Source organism: Podarcis melisellensis (assembly GCF_964234715.1).
Source record: "Podarcis melisellensis genome assembly, chromosome: 16".
Taxonomy (NCBI): Eukaryota; Metazoa; Chordata; class Lepidosauria; order Squamata; family Lacertidae; genus Podarcis; species Podarcis melisellensis.
The window spans coordinates 2111102-2129054 of record NC_138533.1 but is presented as its reverse complement, the minus strand read 5'-3'; the positions used below and the strand labels follow the sequence as shown (position 1 = coordinate 2129054).

General features: G+C 48.3%; 1 long non-coding RNA gene across 1 annotated transcript; it reads left to right on the top strand.

The window, feature by feature from the left end:
- The first annotated feature begins 4529 nt into the window (after positions 1-4529).
- Positions 4530-8326, top strand: LOC309359223. Its single transcript, XR_014163783.1, has 2 exons — positions 4530-4827; positions 7510-8326. It is a non-coding gene; the product is annotated as an uncharacterized lncRNA (long non-coding RNA).
- The last annotated feature ends 9627 nt before the right edge of the window (positions 8327-17953 follow it).

Here is a 17953-nt window from a genome sequence, read left to right as displayed (position 1 = left end):
ACTCCGCTAACCCAGAAATAGTACCTTGGGTTAAGAACTTTGCTTCAGGATGAGAACAGAAATTGCGTGGCGGCAGCGGGAGGCCCCATTAGCTAAAGGGTGCTTCAGGTTAAGAACAGTTTCAGGTTAAGACAGACCTCCAGAACGAATTAAGTTATTAACCTGAGGTAAAGGTAAAGGTGAAGGTACCCCTGCCCGTACGGGCCAGTCGTGTCTGACTCTAGGGTTGTGCGCCCATCTCACTTAAGAGGCCAGGGGCCAGCGCTGTCCGGAGACACTTCCGGGTCACGTGGCAAGTGTGACAAAGCTGCTCTGGCGAGCCAGAGCTGCACACGGAAACGCCGTTTACCTTCCCGCTGGTAAGCGGTCCCTATTTATCTACTTGCACTTAGGGGTGCTTTCGAACTGCTAGGTTGGCAGGCGCTGGGACCGAAAGACGGGAGCTCACCCGCCACGGGGATTCGAAGTGCCGACCATGCGATCGGCAAGTCCTAGGCACTGAGGTTTTACCCACAGCGCCACCTGCGTCCCTGGTACCCGAGGTACCACTCTACTATTACTAATACTATTACCATTACCATTACTATTATTACTATTCTGTTCTGGGAGGAACAGATCAGTTTATCCCCAGCCCTTGTCACACTTGCAAGTGTTCATTCATGAATCCAAATGGCTCATTTGATCTTTAAGCACCTTTCTTCCTTTCAATCTTTGCTGTATGCGGAACCGGTTAACCTCCAAATGTTGTTGGACTTCAGCTCTCACCAGCCCTGGTGTGGGCAATGGGCAAGGGGAATGGGAGCTGGAGTCTAGCACCATCCACAGAGCCATTGGGTTCCCCATCCCTGTCCTGGTGGTGTAGTGGTTGAGAGTGGTGGACTCGTAATCTGGTGAACTGGGTTCGCTTCCCCGCTCCTCCACCTGCAGCTGCTGGGTGGCCTTGGGCCAGTCACGCTTCTCTGAAGTCTCTCAGCCCCACTCACCTCACAGAGTGTTTGTTGTGTGGGAGGAAGGGAAAAGGAGATTGTTAGCTGCTTTGAGACTACTGAAGGGGAATGATAAAGCGGGATATCTTCTCCTCCTCCTCCTCTTCCTCCTCCTCCTCCTCCTCCTCCTCCTCCTCCTTCCTCCTCCTCCTCCTCTTCTTCTTCTTCTTCTTCTTCTTCTTCTTCTTCTTCTTCTTCTTCTTCTTCTTCTTCTTCTTCTTCTTCTTCTTCTTCTTCCTGGACACACGTTCCAACCAATCAGGGATCACATATTAAGTGGACTTCCAGAGGTGTAAATCAGAAATGGGAAGCCCATGGTGTTGCATCCCACCATGCTATTAGTGGCATCTTGGAGGAGGCCCACTCAGGTGCTGGGTGGGGAGAGTCTGAGGGCATCTTAATCCATGACTTTTGGGGCAGATGGACAAAGGAGTGGACCTGATATAAGCAGCTTCTTGTGCTCCTATGTGTGTGAGCCTTTGGCTGTCCACTGTGGGAAACAGGATACTGGGCTAGATGAAGCTGCTTCAGCCCTGGAGGTATCCTGTCATTGTCTTCAGATGCAGAGGTTGCTCATCAAATTCCAGTTTCTTAATGAATGACTGAAATGTCTCATCTTCTTTGAGGCCTTTTCGCTTGTTATCACCACCGAGGATGGAATGTGGACCCCATTATCAGCTAACTACCGAGGAATTTAGTATCCTCCCAACTCCCCATCACTGCGCATTAGATAAAATCACATAATTGGCCCAATTTGGGAAGCACACCAAAAATGTTGCATTTCCAAGATGTTTTCTGGGTGAACTCAGAAGTTAATTGCGTTTTGCACTTGTAGTGACAGCATCACAAGAGTGATGGGGTGATAGCTGGAAAGCTCTTGGCCATGCATTAGTCAGGCCTACCATCATAATTTTTGCGAGCATCCCTCTCTTCCACCTCCGTGTTTCAGAGTTACAGTGAAAAGCACTTATACTTTAAAATGGGCAGGAGGAATGTAGTTATTAGAGTGTTGGACTTGTACCAGGGAGACCAGAGTTTACAGCCCCAAGGTTGCAAAGCTCACTGGGTGTGGAGATTAAATGAGGAGGAGGAGAAGAAGCATGTATTCCACATTGAGCTCCTTGGAAGAAAAGTCAGGAAAAAATGCAACCCATCCATCACCTATTCACCCATCAATTAATCAAATAAAACCAGGTGTAGGCAGAGATGGAGGAGAACATTAGAAGAGCCATCATGGATCATACTCAAGGCCCACCCCGTCCAGAATTCTTGTCCCCAAAGTGCCCCACGAGGTGCCTTCAAGAATCCTTCAAGGAGAGCATGGAAGGAATAGCTCTTTCCACTCTGCCCTCCACATTTTTTGAACACAGAGGCTACATATGGCCGTTGTGACTTGTGTTTTCTTTTTAAATGAAAGAAGTGGGCACACACTGGGAGGAACAAATCACTTCATCCCCAGCCCTAGAGACTTTTGCAAGTGTTCATTCATCAATCCATCCCATCCCATTTATGGAATAATCTCTGAGATAGATGCACCAGCCCTGAGAGCTAGGTTCTACTTCCACTGCCAGAGGCTATATGCATCTGAATACCAGCTGCTGAAAACCTCTGTAGGGGAGTGTTGCTGTTGTGCTCAGGCCTTCCTCGTGTGCTTCCCATTGGGACATCCGATTTGCCACTGGGAGAAGAGGATGGTGGACCAGATGGTTCTTGGGCCAGACCCACCTGGAGTGACGGAGGGCTCTTGCAGTGATGGCTGCCAAAGTTCATGGAGGATAACCCTGATGTTCTCCTGCCACAGATGGAGGAAGGATACTCTTGAATGCTAGTTAAGGGGCATCACAAGTGGGGAGAGTTGTTGTTGTGCTCAGGTCCTGCTTCTGGGATTCCCACTGGGGCTTAGTTTGGTTGGCCACTGTGAGTAGATGACGCTAGACCCGATGGACCTTTGGTCTGATCCATCAGGGTGCTTCTTATGTCCATATGGGTGTCAAGGAGAGAGGGGTTCTTGTCTCCATGTCGTGCCTGTGGGCTTTCTGAAGAATCTGATTGTCCATTGTGAGAACAGTATGCTGGATTAGATCTGACCCAGCAGAGTTCTTCTTATGTTCTGTCCCTTCAAAACACTACAATTCCCAGCGTGATTAAACAACCAATCCCTCTTCGCAGGGAGCTCTGGGAATTGTAGCTTTCTGTGGGAAATAAGGGTCTCCTAACAAATCTCAACACCCTTAACTTCTTCTTTGGCAATCACTCATAACCAAGTAAGATTGCCTTCCATGAACAAGGTTTTAACAATGAGTCCGTAAGTGACTGTGGAGGCCAATTCTGGATCCACATGTCCTTCCACAGTGGGGACATAGATTTCCAGGCAGGAGTTGATCATGGTGAGGGTTTGCCAAGCGTGCCTTCCTCTTAGCACGTTTCTCCCTTTCTCCCTTTCGTCCTGAGTTTGAGTGTCCTCAAATGCTTTTGGTAAAAAGCATTTTTTTTTTGAGTGTCCACGATGCTTTGGGTAAAGGCTGTTCTCCAACTGGAGCATTTGCAGGCCAGTGTTTCCCAATTGTCAGTGTTTATACCACATTTTTAAAGATTTGCCTTGAGAGCATTTTTAAACAGATTTTATTGTTCAGTGGTATTTGGCTTTCCATTCTTGAGTTGGGAATAGCGTACCTGCTTTGGAAGACGATCATCCGGCATCCAAACAACATGACCAATCCAACAAAGTTGATGTTGAAGAATCATTGCTTCAACACTGATGATCTTTGCTTCTTCCATGTAATTTTTTTTGGAAACACCATTGATGGAATCTTTCAAGGAGTTGGAGATGGCATTTATAAGTGGTCCACGTTTCACAAGCATCCCAGAATTCTTTGGGAAGAAGCCATTGCTGTTTCAAGTGCCACCCTAGTGGTTTCAAAGCATGGTGTGACTGAAGACTGACTTTAGATTGGATTCTTCTTATATGACTTAGGTCCCCGTTATTTAATAGACCACATCCCCTAGCAAAACTTCCTGGGCTTTGAGATCTTTAGGGGAAGCCCTTCTCTGAGTTCCACCACGCTCACAGACACACTTGGTGGGGACGCAGAAGAGGGCCTTCTCAATGGCTGCTCCCAGGCTTTGTAACTCTCTCCCTAGAAACGTCAGATTGGTTCCTTCCTTGTTGTCCTTCCACTGGCAGGAGAAGACTGTTTTATTCCAACAGGCTTTTGGGAACAAGTTTCTTTTTTTAAAAGAGCTTTTAATATTCCTGTGCTGCCTTTGTTATCTGTGTTTTAATGAATGTGGGGTTTTTAAATAGGTTTTTAATTCTATTAGAGTTTAATTACTTTTTATCAACCATCTTTTGTATACAGATAGGTAGCCGTGTTGGTCTGCCATAGTCAAAACAAAAAAAAATCCTTCCAGTAGCACCTTAAAGATCCATACATCTTTTGTATGTCTTCGTTATCTTATCTGTGCTGCTACAATTTGTGTATGCCATTTTGAGTCCAATTTGGGGAAAAGGCAGGATCATCCTCCTCCTCCTCCTCCCAGCATGTTTCCCGCAATTCGGCCCGACTGTATTTCCTTTGCCCCATAACATTCCATGGAATTCCACCCCCTTCCCACAAAAAAGGAAGCTTGTCGTCATGTGGTAGCCCTTAAGATTGGGAGGATTCCCTGAGTAAATAGCAGCCCAAACAAGCAATTTGGAGTTGTGTGGGAGGAACGCATGCTTCACCCCCTCGGGGTGCATCATTTCCGGAACCCAGTTGAACGAAACCATATAAAACCAGCTTGCTCGCTGTTACTCCTGAACTGACTCTCTTTGGCTTTTGGTTGGCGATCCATTTAGGTGAGTGTCTCAGCGCACAGTGTTGATTTGTATCCCCTGCTTCCATGGTTTATGGACTGTGTGAGGTGGCTTGGAGGAAGCTCTTTGTGCTGTTGTTCTCCTGTTCTGCTAGCTTGTGGGCTTGCAGGCAGATTGGTGTGAGAATGGGCTGCTGGGCTAGATCCTTGGGCCTGATTCAGCGGCAGGAGTAGTCTGATGTTCGTATGGAACCTCCAGGTCCACAGGCAGTCTACCTCGATTTCTAGGTTCTTAGGGGCATTTGGCAGCTGCGAGAAGAGGTTGCTGAGCTAGATCCTTCAGCCTGATCCAGCAGGGCTTCTCTGATTGTCTTATGTACACTGAGGAAGGGCTCTTGCCTTCATGTCCTGCCTGTGGCCTTCCTGGAGGAATCTGATTGGCTGCTGGATGGAGAACAGGATTCTGAACTAGATGAACCTTTGGTCAGGTGCAGCAGGGAATCTTCTTGTGTGCTTTGGAGGAGCCATAGCTGAATAGCAGGGCATAATCCTTTGCATTGCTCTCAGGTTGAACCCCTGACTTCTCCAGGCAGGCTCCTCTCTGAAACTCTGGAGAGCCAATCGGGATGGACAAAAGTGAACTAGATGGACCTATGGGGAAACTCGGTATATAATATGGTTACCAGACATACCGGTTTGCCGGGGACAGTCCCTGGAGTTACAAATCTGTTCCCGGACAAAATCCGTCCCCAGAATGTCCCCGGATTACATTTAATGTCCCTGGGTTTATATTTTAGCTGTTGTAGATTTATTAGTAGGGAATGAATGTTGCATTATTGGTTCAAAGGCACAAGACACATCATATGGGTGGGGACTTCCGGTGAGGCAAAATGGCGGATGCCATGGCAGTGGGCAGCTCCTGAAGCCAACCAGAGCCAACTGCGCTACCAGGCTAGCTCCAGGCTGCTGAGACAGCCACTGCCGCTGCCAAGGGGGAACCGGGGATGCCCAGCGTATCAACTGGGGGAACCGCTGATCCCCCAGCAACCCAAATCGAGCTGGGAGCAAGAGCGCCCAGCCACCTGGCCAACTGCCCACAGAAGAGAAGATATTGCTTCTTTTTTAAAAAAAAACCTTTAAAAAATAACTTTTTTCTCTCTTTTTTAAAAAAGTGTCTCCAGATTCTTTGAAAAAAAATCTGGTAATCTTAGTATATAAGGAATCTTTTAATGTTCCCATTTAAATCAGTCCTTTATTCAGAACCATGAGGAATGGGATCTTATTCTAGGGGTAGAGCAACTGGTTTTAGGTCCCATGTTCAATCTGAAGCATCTCCAGGTAGGGCTGTGAATGACTCCTTGTCTGAAACCCCAAGAAGCTGCTGTCAATCAGTGTAGGGAAGACTGGTGTTGGTGGGCTGGTGCAAGCAGTTTCTTGTGGGTGGGTTCTGAGTGACCTTTCTCCAAAATCGGTGAACTAGGAGTCTCACCTTATCTAATCATTTAATTTTTCTTGTCACTTATCACAAGAATGAATAACAACATGACGCATATGAATTATTAACTCAAAGCAGTGGAAATAGTAATTCTGTTAAGTTTGCAATGAGACAAGTAGACAGTCAGTCAGAGACAGACAGATAGATTGATTGGGTGGAGATTGGGATATACTCTAATCATGGGTGTGGTTTGGATTAGCGAGCCACACTGAGTTTCTTCTAAAAAATTAGACGGGATGCAAGTTTCTAAAGTAGAATAATGTGATATATAAACTCCTGGGAAGAAAGGGAGCTTTGGATCCTTTAATTATGACCATATTTGAGTCTTGGTGGACCTTGGGAGATAGGAATAGATTTTTTGAAGTAAGCAAAGGAGAAAAGGACCTGAAATGTATCTTAGTTCTTCACTGATGAGTGTCCTCTGTCATAGCTGAGCTAACAGGAACATGTAAAGACCAGGGACACCAGCTCTTGGGGGCTAAGTCCTTAGGGGCTCCAAAAATTTGGGGGTTGGGGGCCAGGTCCCCCCAATGTCCAAAAAGCAGAGGCGAAGCACAGAGCAGAGCATGGCACAGCTCCTCCTGACATGCTGACATCACACGCATGATGTCAGGATGTCACACGTGATGTCATGTGTATGACATTGTCCTCCCCCATTGCCCTCGCAAGCTGGCACCTCTGGTAAGGACATAATAAGTGGCCCAGGAGACTGTCTCTGGACCTGGAGGTTCCATAAGAACATAAGAAGAGTTTTGTACCTGGATCCTGCTAAGTTGGGGGTTCATCTAGTCTAGCATCCTGTTTCCACAGTCTCAAGCGTCCCTAAGACAGTAGATAGACTGCATTTGGACCTTGACATTGCATAAGAACATCAGAAGAGCTCTGCTTCTGGATCAGGCCAAGACACCTCCGTTAAGCCCAGCAACCTAGTCTCACAGTGGCCAAATGCCCCAAGGAATCTAGGTAGGAATCTGTCTCTGGATCTGAAGGTTCCATAAGAGCCCTGAAGCTGGATCAGGTGAAAGGCCAATTTGGTCCATCGTCCTGTTGACCATCTACATGTCTTAATGAGAAGCCCACGCAGCATCAACTCTCCCCACTTGCCATTCCCATTGACTGGCAAGGGCTCTGTCTCCCAGCACATTCCCATCTCTGCCTGCCCCATAGTATCTGCAGCCCAAGGTAGCTACCTCAACATGAATCTGTTCTCTCTTGCTTTTCTTGCCACAGACTTTCCTGAGGACCCATCGAAGATGGCTTGCCCATTCCAGCAGTGCAAGCAGCCCTGCCTCCCGCCCCCGATCTGCGGACAGAAGGGCTCTGTGAAATGTGGAGACGTCTGCCCCTGTGGCCCGAGCATCGTCCAGCAGTCCCCTGGCCAGTCCGTGACCGTCTGCTCCCCACCATGCTCCGGTCCATGCGCTAAGATTGGCGGAGACCCCTGTGCTCCCGTCTGCGCCCCTCCGTGCGCTCCCAAGTGTGGTGATGTATGTGCACCCAAATGTGTGGATCCGTGTGGCCCCTCCGTCTGTGCCCCACCGTGTGCACAGGTGGTGGCTCCGTGCGCCACAAAGTGCCCAGATCCGTGTCAATCAGTCTGCGCACCGCCACAGTGCATCCCAGTCGCCGTCGGTTCATGCTCTTCAAAGTGTGTCCCGGTGGATCCATGCGCTAAGCAAGGCCCTTGTTGATGATGCTGAGGCTGCCACTGGAAGACCCCCCAGAACCCGGGAACAGAATTCCAGAGTTGTGTGTGGCATCAATCAGGCTTTGCCGCCTGGCTTTTCAAATTGCACCTCATATCTTGTCTCTTGGAAGAGGGAACCCAAAAGCTTGGTCCTTTGCGATATTTAATATTTGCACCTTTTTCTTGGGATGTCTAAGTCACCGGCTGTTCCTCCCACTTGGGCTATTGCATGCACTCAAGGGGGATGTTTATGTACAGTGCAACTATACACAATGTTCCCTTCCTAGAATTTCAAAACCTGGAGCGTCGCCTCGCAATAAATAAAAAGCTATACTCTGTAGCATCACCTAGATCTCCAAATTAATATTTTTGTCTCCTTTCTGGTAGAACTGTGATGACTACCCCACAATGTTGTTGTTTAGTCATTTAGTTGTGTCCGACTCTTAGTGACCCCCTGGACCAGAGCATGCCAGGCACTCCTGTCTTCCACTGCCTCCCGCAGTTTGGTCAAACTCATGCTGGTCACTTCAAGAACACTGTCCCACCATCTTGTCCTCTGTCCTCCCCTTCTCCTTGTGCCCTTCATCTTTCCCAACATCAGGGTCTTTTCCAGGGAGTCTTCTCTTCTCATGAGGAGGTGAAAGTACTGGAGCCTCAGCTTCATGATCTTTCCTTCCAGGGCAGATTTCCTTAATGGAGAGGTTTAGTTTTCTTGCAGTCCATGGGACTTTCAAGAGTCTCCTCCAGCACCATAATAATAACAACCCCCAATAATCAGATCTAAATGTCCTGAAAAAAAATCACATATGAACCAGAAAGGGGGGGAAGAGAGACACTCAGTTGTGCTTCATGTTTGGACATGTCAAAATCTACAGATGGGAGGGGTGGAACACAAATATTTGTTCAACAACCAACTCTTTAATGGAAGTGTCATAAAACCAAAATACCATTCCTTCTATATGCTTGAAGCCATCCAGATTGGCTGGGGCAACTCAGTCAGATGGGCGGGGTACAATTATTATTATTATTATTATTATTATTATTATTATTATTATTAGTTCTTCTGACTGCCTCCAGGATATTCTGCACTGTAGGAATATGGACTGTGGAATGCAAACCACAGAGACTTGTTAGATGCAAGCAAGGAGACTTACACAGACACTTTAGCAAACTCAAAAGTTAACGCAACCCCCCTGACCTCCTCATGCTCTAAAGGTAAAGGTACCCCCTGACTCTTAGGTCCAGTCACAGACAAATCTAGGGTTGTGGCGCTCATCTCGCTTTACTTGCCGAGGGAGCCGCCGTACAGCTTCTGGGTCATGTGGCCAACATGACTAAGCCACTTCTGGCGAACCTGAGCAGTGCACAGAAACGCCGTTTACCTTACCGCCAGATCTACTTGCACTTTAACGTGCTTTCAAACTGCTAGGTTGGCAGGAGCAGGGACTGAGTAACGGGAGCTCGCCTCGTTGCGGGGATTCAAACCACCGACCTTCTGATCGGCAAGCCCTAGGCTCAGTGGTTTTGACCACAGCGCCACCTGCATCACTCATGCCCTACTTGTGAGCATTCCCACTTTTGAGCAGTGCAAGTAAAAATTGTGAATGGAGCGAGAGAAAGCCACTAGAGGGATCTCACTCCCAAATTTAAGGGACTGTCGTTCTTCCTGATCACTGCGCTGCCTCAGGGCCAAGAATGACTTTGCTCCTTGTCACTTGAGGAAATGAAGGAGGAAAGGGAAGAGCTCTGGCTTAAGGTGTGGCATGCCTACTAGGCATGCAGAAAACCCTCTGGTTTGATCCCTGACATCACCATCAAGCAGCACTTTGTTCAGAAGCACGAGGACTGAAATAATGGGGGCAGAGCTGTTTTGGACCCCCTTAATATTATTGGGTGGAGAGACCCAATGTGCTGGGTGCTCTGGCGCATGGGTGTGGAGTGGTGTCTCCACTCCCATCGTTCTGCCCAGACACTGAGGTCCAGCTCCGAGGGCCTTCAGGCAGTTCCCTCCCTGCGAGAAGTGAGATTACAGGGAACCAAGTAGAGGGCCTTCTCAGTGGTGGCACTCGCCCTGTGGAACGCCCTCCCACCAGATGTCAAGGGAATAAACAACTACCAGACTTTTAGAAGACATCTGAAGGCAGCCCTCCTAATGCTTGATGGACTACTGTATTTTAATATTCTGTTGGAAGCCTCTCAGAGTGACTGGGGAAACCCAGCCAGATGGGCAGGGTATAAATAAATTATTATTATTATTATTATTATTATTATTATTATTATTATTATTATTCTCCCGGCTATGGGGTGCTCCAGCGATTGGGGCAGGGCACCTAGCATGGGGCTCAGGACAGTGCCTGGACATGGGTGCTGCGTCTGGTGCAGCGTCTGGCCTTCTGTCAAGCACATGTCACATGTTGCACATATGATGTCACAAGCGTACATCATGTGTGTGTGATGCCGCCTCCCCCAATCTTTGGCACAAGGTGGCTGGCGCTGCTGATGAGGGTCATCTACCCTGCCATGTGGCAATCTTTTTGCCCAAAGATTGAGGGGCTCGAACCCATAACCTTGAGATTAAGAGTCTCGTGCTCTACTGACTAAGCTACCCCACAGGCTTTCGTTTACTAAAGTATTTATGGGCTGCTTTGCATGCAGAAGGTCCCTTCTTTAAACCCTGGCATTGCCAGGTCAGGCTGGACAAGACTCTCTGACTGAAACCTTGCAGAGCCACTGCCAGTCAGTGTGGGCAGCACTGCAGGAGACGGACCAGTGGTCTAACTCTGTATAGAAAGAACTTCCTATGCCTCTATTCAAATCAGAACCATGAGGACTGGGGACTTGCATTCTTTTGAGGGGAAGGAGCAGGAGCTCAGCAGACAATGACTTGACTTGGTACAGAGCAGCTTCGCATGAGTGAAGAACCTGGAATGAGTTGTTTTTTTAACTACCTTACTTTGTCTCCTAATTCATTGTGTCTCGCTGCAGTCTGATCTATCTTAAGTGTTTTGCCTTGTTTTTAATTCCCAGGGTAGAGTAGCAATTAGCCTGAAAGGGACTGGGTGTGTTTTTGTCATCTTTGCCAAATAACTCTTCTGGGGGTTCGTGGACTGATGGGGATGAGGAGAGCAGAAAGCAACCGGGACTCGCCTTCGCGGCCCATCTTGTTCCAACATGCAGTTGCAATGATTAGGAACAGCCCAGGGGGAGGATCAAAAGTTTGCAGCTTCTCCAGACAGATAATTGGAAGGAGCTATTTTTTTTTAATTCAGGGGCATAACCTCCCAGGTTACCTAAAGGTGCTTTATTGCTGGAGGGGTAGGGAAAAGGTGACTCCCATGGAGCCTCTCTCTCCAGTGGCAGTATATCTGTGAATCGCAGATCCTAAGAGAGGGTGATCTCCTCCATGTCTTCCTTAGGAGCTATGGGACTGGCCCTTCCATGAGGCAGGTTGAGGCTGCAGGTTCAGTTGGCAGGTGCTGTGTGGTGTGTGCAATAAACTTGAGGTGTTGGAGGATGGAGGAAAGAAAGAAAACGGTCTTATACTGAGCCACACCACTGGTTGGTCCAGCTAGCTCAGCATCGTTGACACTGGTTGGCAGCAGCTCTCCAGGGTTCCAGACAAGACTCTTTCCTACTTCTACCTAGAGATGTCTGGGATAGAGTTGGCAGCCTTCAACGTTCTGAATAAAGGGTTGGTGCAAAGAGGAAGATCAGAAGTTTCCTTATGGAATCAGAACGTCAGCCCATCTCACTCAATATTGTCAGCATCTCTACAGTGTTCCAGACAGGGGTGTCTCTCAGATTTACCTGGTGTCATAAGCTGGCTAGATGCACAGAAGTGGTGGGAGGCAGCAGCTGTGGAAACCTCAGGGGAAGAAGGCTCAGAGGCAGGGGATTGGTGGTGGGACGATGATGAGCGGTCAGAGGGAGAAGAAGGAGCGGACTAGGAGGAGGAGATGTCAGAAGCAGAAGAGGTGACAGGGTCTGGTGAGCAGGAAGAGGCTGTGGCAGAACACAGTTCAGACTTCGAGACAGAAGCGGGGGGCTGGAGAGGGGTGGAGCCAGGTGACTGAGGGGCAGGAGGCTGAAGAAGCCAGGGAGTCTCCTCCTGGTGCTGAGACCAGCTCCCCTTCACCTTGGTCTCATAGAACATGCTGAGATATGAAACAGGCAGAGCAGAGGGTGGTTGTGTGCAGACACAGCCTGACACTGTTTGGGAAAGACCTTGGAGAGGAGGAATTCTAGCTGACACTGGGAAAATGGGGACCTACAGGCATCACAGCTGCTTCAGCGGAGCAAGACCTCCTAGAAAGAGTTGCTGAGATCACTAGACCTGAACTGTGGATTGTTTCCTTGAATAAAGAGTTATCTTCGCTGGCCTTGGGTGGTTTATTGTTTCATTGCTGACCCACGCCTGACTCCAGCCCTGACACCTGGAGATGCTGGCGATTGCAGCTGGAACCTTTGGTACACAAGGTCTGCCATTGAAATATGTCATAGCTTATACCAGCCTCCTCCAGTTTGGTGCTCTCCAGATGAATCTCTCAACATCCTTGACTCTTAGCCATGCTAGTTGGGAGTGATGGACCCCAGAGTTGGTATGGGTATTGTTATGTAGATGGATGGGGGGGGGAGGAAGCGCCATCACCTCCCCCGGATAGTGAAGGGTAGTCCGATAAAGGATTCTGGGGGGCGTGGCCCTGTCCGAAGCCTATGGAGGTGAGGGCCTAAGGCACGCCCCCAAGTGGTGACCCCGGGGGAGTTCCTAGTTGATGTGCATCAACAGGGCTCCCCCTGCTGGTATTAACCCTTCCCGGTCTTCAAGCAAGCAGCCTGAAGCCGGATAGTCGGTTAGGACTAATGCCTAACCCAATACCGCTCATCACCTATAACCAATAAAGTTGCGGCCAATTTTAGCCTATTAACCTAAAATACGGTGTCATGTGTCTTTATTCCTACTAGGGGGAGGCGGGAACTTGCCACGCAAGGCAGATGCTCTGCCATTGAGATATGCCATAGTTTATACCGGCCTCCTCCAGTTTGGTGCTCTCCAGATACTGTTGAACTGCAGCTGTCAACATCCTTGACTCTTAGCCATGCTAGCTGGGAGTGATGGACTCCAGAGTCCAACCACATCTGGATTCTAATTCCAAAATTTATCACCCAACAGAGCAGGGTGAGCAACCTGAGTGGCCCCACTTAGATGTTGTTCAACTTCTACCATCATCCATGCCCATTGGGCATGCTGGCTGGGAGCTGGTGTCCATCAAACACCTAAAGGTCAAAGATTTTCCATCCTTGTTTTACACCTCTGTAAGTGCACTTAAAATATGGTCCTTGGTTGGTTGGGACATGTGTCCAGGACAGGTTTGAGGACTCTGAGGTTCTCCAGATGATATTGGGCTTTTGGAAAGCCACCACAGGTGAGGTGGGGGTAAAGTTTGCATGCAAATTCTGCACCAAAGTTATCATGCATGGACTACAAACATAATGAGATTAAGCTGAGCCAACAGAGTCAATAAGAAAACATGGAGTCAGATTGATTGCTAATAGTGGTACTTTAATCTCTTGCTAGCTGAGGTACATAAGGAAGCCAAACATCATTGCATATGAAACATGGAAAGTGTAGAAAGAAAGCAAAGACCAGGTTCAGATAACCACGCTTTGGTAGGTACAGCCCTTTGATATGCTTATTATTATTTTATCCAGATGTTCAGTAAAAAAAAAAGACACCCTCAAAGTGGCTTACAAATATCAGTGTTGAGACATTCCCTGCCCTCAGGTTCCCAGTCTAAGAGACATGTCACAAAAGGGAAATGGATTGGGAGGGAGAAGGAAAAAACAAGCTCAGGAAGTTAGTTACAGGGATTTTGTAATAAGCAGCAATAACTGGAGGTGAGGAGAATGGAGAAGAGTCAGAAGTTGCTGGTCATTCAGCAGAGCCAATGGAGCTGGTCTGGCAGTCCCATCTCCCTCCACCTCTCATAGCTGTGTGGTCCGCAGTAGCCTTTGTGACTTGCCAGGATAAATACATGCATGAAATCAGCTTCATAGGAAATAATAGAGTTATGTGGCTAATGAAAGTAGAACAGGAGGTCATGATGTTGACTTCAGGAGTTGTGGTGCCTTCTACCTCTTAATGGCTGACTCTGTGAAGGTAACTTAGTATGACTGGGTGCCATGAGGGTGACAGGCTGGAACTTGGTCGTTGCAATCTTTCCCAGATGGCCATTGCCCTGGCTCTTGGCTCAGACATCCACCTGACCCCTGCCAATGAGATCCAGTTGAGCTGTGACAGTCATATCCACCTGACCCTTGGCCATAAGATCCAGTTGAGTTGTGACAGACATATCCACCTGATCCTTGGCCACAAGATCCTGTTGAGCTGTGACAGTGAGAGCCAGTTGACCCATGCCACTGAGGCTCATTGGACTTTGCAGGATTCCCACAGGGCCCTGACGGGCACACAGGGGGCTGTTTGCACTGTTGCTTGTGTTGATGAGACATTGTCTTTGACTGTAGGCTGACCTGGAAGAAGAGGAAGAAGAAACTGCATTGGAACTCTCTCGCTCCATCACAATGATGTACTGCTTTGCAGAATTAATCTTGGAATCTTTGGAAGCAACCTAACCTCATGGCGTGCCCTAAGTTTAGCCACTCCCACCTAATGGTACATCCATAAATTGGGGCATGCCCATTATCTCTGAAGCCCAGGGACCTGAATTCCTGCCTAAGCTCATCCAAGCAAGGACAAAAAGGAGCTAGGGAGGGCCTAGCAGCTTGCTGTGGGAGAGCACATGTTGTGGCACGCAAGGTCTCAGGTTCATCTGAAGTTGAGAGAGGAAAGACCTGTGCCTGAGGCCTTGGTTGGGTACCTAGAGCTGAGTGGGTAGAACACCTGTCCCATGTTCAATCCCCAACATCTCCCGGTGAGCTGGGAATGGCCCTGTCTGAAACCCTGCCAGTCAGTGTAGACAATGCCAAGCTAGCTGCACCAATGGTTTAACCTGGTGCAAGGCAGCTTCCTACATCCATATTTAAAGTGGCCCTTTATACCTGAAGGAGCGTCTCCACCCCCATCGTTCAGCCTGGACACTGAGATCCAGCACCGAGGGCCTCCTGGCGGTTCCCTCATTGCGAGAAGTGAGGTTACAGGGAACCAGGCAGAGGGCCTTCTTGGTGGTGGCGCCCATCCTGTGGAACACCCTCCCCCTTCAGATGTGAAGGAAATAAGTAGCTATCTTATCTTTAAAAGACATCTGAAGGCAGCTCTGTTTAGGGAAGTTTTTAATATTTAATGCTGTATTGTTTTTAACACTCGATTGGAAGTCGCCCAGAGTGGCTGGGGAAACTCAGCCAGATGGGCGGGGTATCAATAAATGATGATGATGATGATGATGATGATGATGATGAACTATGAGGACTGGAATATTACTCTTTACAGGGCAAGGGCTGTAGCTAAGCAGCAGAGCACCTACTTTGCATGCAGAAGGTACCATTTTCAATCCCTATCATCTCCAGGTAGTCTAGAACTCCGGAGGACAGCTGACCATCAATGTAGACAAAACTGAGGTGTTGAGAGAACAAGATAGTTGGGTACCTGCATTGCTTTTCACCCAGGAGATACTCAAGAGCATGTAGTACCGACACCTCTTTTGTTATTAAAAAGTGTGACAGTTACTGTAACAACTTCATGGTAAGTACCAGCAACTCTTTTTCTAGGGGGGAAAAAAAGCACTGGGTACCTGGGTCACTGACCTGACATAGCAGGCTCATCTTATATTCCTAGGTAGATGGATTTGATATAAAGCATCTGTGTTCCATCCCCGCTGGCTTCAGACTTTATCTAAGCTAAGCATGCAGAACTGAAGCAATCACTCACTGTTTCCATGTTGACCCATCATGACTGGTGCCTACTGGGATTGGTGGGGTGGAAGGCAGGGAGCCCAAAGAATTGGTGTAACCAGAGTCAGTGAGAACCAAGGAGTTCTAGTTTTGTCCCCATCCTCCCTGTTCAGTTCTACAAGGGCAACATTGAAGCTAAGGCAATAGTGACTGGTGGGGCATAAAGCAGGGAGACAGTAAGGTAAAGGTAAAGGGACACCTGAACATTAGGTCCAGTCATGGCTGACTCTGGGGTTGCGGCGCTCATCTCGCTTTATTGGCTGAGGGAGCCGGCGTACAACTTCCGGGTCATGTGGCCAGCATGACTAAGCCGCTTCTGGCAAACCAGAGCAGCACACGGAAACGGCGTTTACCTTCCTGCCGGAGCAGTACCTATTTATCTATTCACACTTTGATGTGCTTCTGAACTGCTAGGTTGGCAGGAGCAGGGACTGAGCTCACCCTGTGGCGGAGATTCGAACCGCCAACCTTCTGATCGGCAAGTCCTAGGCTCTGTGGTTTAACCCACAGCGCCACCCGCGTCCCTTTAGGGAGACAGTAGGGGGAGTCAGAAAGCCAATGGCAGGTGGAACCAAAAGTCTTCCTTCCTTCCTTCCTTCCTTCCTTCCTTCCTTCCTTCCTTCCTTCCTTCCTTCCTTCCTTCCTTCCTTCCTTCCTTCCTTTCTTCCTTCCCTCTCTTTCTTTCTCTCTCTCTCTCGGTTGCAATTATTCCAATGACTACCATTAATGCCGCAAAGCAACTTGCAACTTTTTTCAGCTGGACTTTTAAAAGGATATATCTCTTTAATCCCTGGTCCCTGTGGTGTCAGGGGCCCATTGGGGCTTGTAGGGTGGAAGGCTGGGAGCCCAACAGTAGGGAGCACCAGAGAGCCAGTGGCAGGTCGCACCAGCTAATTCTAATATTGTCCCCATCCACCCCCCTTATGCGTTCAACAAAGGCAACACTGAGGCTAAGAAGCTGATAGTTTGGGCAACCACTTTGGACTGGTTGCAAGACAGTAGACTTCATCTATTCCAGTGCCCTATAGACCACAATGATCAGTGATTTGCCTCCACAGGAACCAAAGAAGATCCCTGCAGCATCCTGTTCTCACAGTGGCCACAGAACCCTATGATCCTAGGAATCTAGATAGACTGCCTCTGGACTTGGGGATTCCATAAGAACATGAGAACCATGCTGGATTAGTCCAATAGTCCACCAAGTCCCACATTCTGTTCTTACAGTGGCCTGAGTGGAAAAGCACTCTCCTCACTAGCGATTCCCAGCAACTGGAATTTTTCAAAGGCATCCTGTCTCCAACAGTGAATGGAGAATATAGCCATCATAGCTGATAGCCCTTTGCTCAATGAATTTGTCCAATCCTCTTTTAAACCCAATCAACCATGGAGTGAGTCACTGATAGCTACTGACAGATCTCCTCCACGAATGTGTCAAATCCTTTTTCAGAGCCATCCAAGTTGGTGGCCATCACTACCTCTGGTGGGAGAGAACTTTATAGCATGCACTGTGTGAAGAAGGCCTTCCCTTTGTCTGTCCTGAATCTTCCAACATTCAGCTTCATTGTATATCCATGAGATACAGTGGTACCTCGGGTTAAGTACTTAATTCGTTCCAGAGGTCCGTTCTTAACCTGAAACTGTTCTTAACCTGAAGCACCACTTTAGCTAATGGCGCCTCCTGCTGCTGCCGCGCCGCCGGAGCACGATTTCGGTTCTCATCCTGAAACAAAGTTCTTAACCTGAAGCACTATTTCTGGGTTAGCGGAGGCTGTAACCTGAAGCGTATGTAACCCGAGGTACCACTGTAGAGAGAAAAACATATACCTATCCACTTTCTCCATACCCAATCAGCTGGTGAAGCAACATCTAGTCCTGAAGAAGGGATATCAGCACCCAAAACTCCCACTCTTGGAGGGAATGACCTCAGCTTCCAGGTCTCTGTAAGGGCTGAACCCTGATAGACATGAAGTTGGCAGTCTTCTCTACAATGGATACACCCAGATTCTGGAACTGAGTGGTATACACGACATGGAGTTGATCTTTAAGCATCATGGTTAAGAGATGAGAGACATCTCCTCTTCC